Below are 4,596 nucleotides of genomic sequence, written 5' to 3' on the forward strand. Positions count from 1 at the left end.
ATTTTTAGAAAAAAAAAATATCAGTCAGTTTCTTCTTAATGATTGGAAATGGCTGAGAGGTTTCTACTGCGCATGAGAGGAGCCAAAAAAAGCAAGAAAGTTAGGAGGGCAGTTATTTGCACTTATTTTCAACAAAGTTAATTAGAAAGTAAATAACATTTTCAGACATTAGACCTAAATCACAAAGAACAACTAAAGAAAATACAAAGCCAGATATTATCTAAGCTTTAGTTATTGAGCTCACAACTACATCAAGAAACTGGTCAAGGAAACCCTACATTGCTGCGAAAAATATTGTAAATCATATAGCCAGTAAGAGAATTATTACAGAATATATTACATCTTAAGACTACACTTGATCTTAGCCAAAAGGCCGAGAAATGATATATTACATCTTAATACAATATAAACTGACTCTGGCGAGACAACCCAGCAGTAAAGAGCATTTGTTGCTTTTCCAGAGAACCTGCTTTCAGTTACCAAGTCCTAAGGTGGATGTTTCACAATCATCTATAACCTTAAATCTCCTCCTATGTCTTCCAGAGCGACACACACACACTCAGAGTCCTTTTTTTCTGTCTTTTGGGCAAAGGTTCAGATTTCCACTTCTCAAGGCACAAAGATGCAATTTGATCTTAATTTCATAAAAAGATCTTCAACATTGCTTGTCACTAGAGCATGGAAATCAGAAGCTCCCGCCCAACAACAAAGCTATGATCAAACAGAAAACCTATAGTAAGGTTTGGTGAGATTACAAGGAACATGGCAGCCTCGTACATTACAGGTGGATTGTAAGGATGGTGTAGATCCCTGAGGAAATAGATAACAGTTACTAATATCACCAAAGGTAGAGTCATCACAGGGTTCAATAATTCTGATCTTAGGTATATTTCAAAGAAAGGAAAATCCACATCCGCACAAAAGCCTGCATGGTTCTCACAGCATTAGTCATGTACTAAAAAAATTACAAATAACCTAAATGCTCTTTAAATGATCTCTACAAAATTCGGTGGATCACCTCCCCCAAGTCGAGAAGAGCTTAGTCATTTTTTTTTAAAAGATGTATTGGTACATGGGACTTTACCTGGAAAGATATGCTACCTAAAGCCAGTTATGAAAGACCACACAGGACAAGACCCAGTCACATAAAGTTGTCAAAAATCTAGAGACAGACAAAAGTCAGTGCTTTTCCACAGTGAGAGGGATTGAGGGTAATTAAGTAGGTACATTGATTCTTTTCTAAATGTCGACAATCTTGTACAACATCCTGACAGTATACGAAACTCCAAGTTTCACACTGCAAGTAAAAAAGATATATTATAGAATGCACCTTTTATATTTTAAAAAATTATTTCAATGATTCTGAGAGAATGCATGCACCATGATGCACACACATGTGTGAGGGTCAGAGGACAACTTTCTGAGTTTCTTCCATCTGAATCTCAGTGATTGTATACAGCTCATCAGGGTGGGCATCAAACACATTTACTCGCTGATTTCCAGCCCCACTAAACAGAGTTATTTCAAAACTTGAATAGTAAATTATACATTATGTAATGTGTGTACAAGTGTGTTCTCACAGCTTTGAAAGTTAGATAGCAGGAAGGACCAGTTTGAGATTCATACAAATCAACAGTAAAAGTTTAGACTGAGAAAAGATAACTTCTCCCTACATTTCTTCCCATGTTCATGTGCATGTTTATTCATATGCATTTATTCATGCATGCATGAATAGTGTCAAGGCATTGAATGCTAACGTGATGGCAGACACTGTGGTGAGCACCAGAGACACAGACATGTTGAACAGAAGGCACTTCTGCAGCACAGCAGCCAGCCTCGCAAGGGTAAAACCAACTAATAACAATTTGATAACTTCAAATCAATAAAGTGGTGGGGAAGAGAGCTAATGTTTCTCATTTCATTTCATTCATATAGCCCCTAACACAACTATGATAAGACTCTGTTGTCACCCAGCAACTTGACATCAAAATATTTCATACATAAAATTCTATTATAAAACTAAACAATAGCAATGAATACAATGGGGAAAAGAATTCTATAATGTGCTTTAGAAGGAATTTCAAATTTGTATTGAAATGCATGTACAAAACACATGGTATCTGAAGTACGATCGGTAAAATTCATGTACGTATGTGTCAAATAGCGTATTTCAGATAATATGCTGTTCCTTCGAGGCATCTCACTCAGTTTTCAAAACATTGCTGACCTATGTTGATTTTGCTTTATACCTCACCCCCAAAGCTTCCCCCAAGGAGGCCAAAATTCTTTCTTTAAATTAACAATCTTTGCTTCAACACATATATCAGACCAGAAAAGGACTGAAAATTGTGTACTTTTATTGCAAAAATTAGATATTGAAATACATATTCTTTATTCTAATGCTCAACTCTTCTTCTGAGCTGAACCTTGGATTTCTTTCTAATATAGGGAGAATTTTACAGTTCATAGTAACATTTGATACAATGCAGAACTTTTTTTAAGTTTTGGGGTTATTATTATTATTATTATTATTATTATTATTAATTCAGTTGTGTGTATGTGCAGGTATCTTTCTTGGGTACCTGTATTTGAATATAGAGTGCAGACTCCCCTAGAGCAGGCACTACAGAGAGTTCTGAGGCTTTAGGTGTTTGGTTGTCTGTAGTTAAACTCAGGTCCTCTGCAAGGGCAAGAGCCCTCAATAGCTGAGCCATTTCTCCAGTCCTTCCTTATTTAGTTTTAACTATACTTGTGTTTTAATTTACTTGTGTTTGGTAAACAAGACCTAAACTACTGCCCAGGGTGGTTTTAAATTCCCTTAAGACTACAATACATTGCTTTTAATAGCTGAGTGGTATTCCATTGTGTAAATATACCACATTTTCTGTATCCATTCCTCTGTTGAGAGACATCTGGGTTCTGTCCAGCTTCTGGCTATTACAAATAGGGCTGCTATGAACATAGTGGAGCATGTTCCTTATTGAATGCCAGGGAATCCTCTGGATATATGCCCAGGAGTGATATAACGGGTCCTCCAGTAGTATCATGCCCAGTTTTCTGAGGAATATCCAAACTGATTTCCAGAGTAGTTGCACCAGCTTGCAACCCCACCAGCAGTGGAGGAGTGTCCCTCTTTCTCCCCATCTTCACCAGCACCTGCTGTCTCCTCAATTTTTGATCTTAGCCATTCTGACTGGTGTGAGGTAAAATCTCAGGGTTGTTTTGATTTGCATTTCCCTGATGACTAAGGATGTTGAAGATTTCTTTTGGTGCTTCTTCGCCATTCGCTATTCCTCAGGTTAGAATTCTTTACTTAGCTCTGCACCCCATTTTTAATAGGGTTATTTGGCTCTCTGGAGTCTAACTTCTTGAGTTCTCTGTATATCTTGGATATTAGCCCTCTGTGTAGGGCTGGTAAATGATCTTTCCCTAATTTTTTGGTTGGCTTTTTATCCTATTGATAGTGTTCTTTGCCTTACAGAAACTGTAATTTTATGATGTCCCATTTGTCAATTCTTAATCTTAGAGCATAAGCTATTGGTGTTCTGTTCAGGAAATCTTCCCCTGTGCCCATGTGCTCAAGGCTCTTCCCCAGTTTCTTTTCTATTAGTTTCAGTGTGTCTGGTTTTATGTGGAGGTCCTTGATCCACTTGGACTTGAGCTTAACTATTAAAAACAATGAATTCATGAAATTCTTAGGTAAATGGGTGGAACTGGGAAATATCATCCTAAGTGAGATAACCCAATCACAAAAGAACACACATGGTGTGCACCCACTGATAAGTGGATATTAACCCAGAAGTTCAGAATATCCAAGACACAATTCTCATATCAAATGATGTCCAAGAAGAAAGAAGGAGAGGCCCCTAGTCCTGGAAAGGCTCAGTGCAGCAGTGTAGGAGAATATCAAGACAGGGAAGCAGGATGGTATTGATTGGGGAACGGGAAGAGGGAAGAGGGCTTATGCTACTTTTGGGGAGGAGGGAACCAGGAAAGGGGAAATCATTTGAAACGTAAATATAGAATATATCTAATAAAAAAAGATTACAATGCATTTAACTTCTCGTGGATGTGCCTGTGATGACTGTCAAAGGTATTGTACTTGTATGTCTTTTGGGAGTTGTACTTTGGGATTGATCAGAAAAGAATGCTATTGCTCCAGCCACAACCTGCTTCAGTTTCTCTTCATCTTAATAAATATTTCACTCATCATTGATTAACTTAAAGAGACCTTGATGTCATCATGGACTCCTCTGTTTTGTCTTGTAAACATCACCTAAATTACCAGAATGTTCTGTTAAGACACTTAATAGACACACATATTTGAGTCTATATTTTTGTAAAGATTTTTATTTATTTATGAGTTTTCTATTTGCATGTACACCTTCATCCCAGAAGAAGGCATCAGATACCATTATAGATGGTTGTGAGCCACCCTCTGGTTTCGAGGAATTGAACTCAGGACCTCTGGAAGAGCAAGCAGCCAGTGCTCTTAACTGATGAGTCATTTCTCCAACCCCAGGGTATTTTTGCCCCTTAATTGTGTTCCAGCACCTACTCTTACGCTTCCTGCACCTATATTTAGTAATGGTTTCT

At 37.6% G+C, this 4,596-nt stretch overlaps 1 pseudogene; it reads right to left on the minus strand.

Annotated features, from left to right (window-relative positions):
• Positions 1 to 221: 221 nt before the first annotated feature.
• LOC127697993 (uncharacterized) lies at positions 222 to 385 on the minus strand (annotated as a pseudogene).
• Between the last annotated feature and the right edge of the window lie 4,211 nt (positions 386 to 4,596).

This window comes from Apodemus sylvaticus, chromosome 12 (assembly GCF_947179515.1).
Source record: "Apodemus sylvaticus chromosome 12, mApoSyl1.1, whole genome shotgun sequence".
In the NCBI taxonomy this organism is placed as follows: domain Eukaryota; kingdom Metazoa; phylum Chordata; class Mammalia; order Rodentia; family Muridae; genus Apodemus; species Apodemus sylvaticus.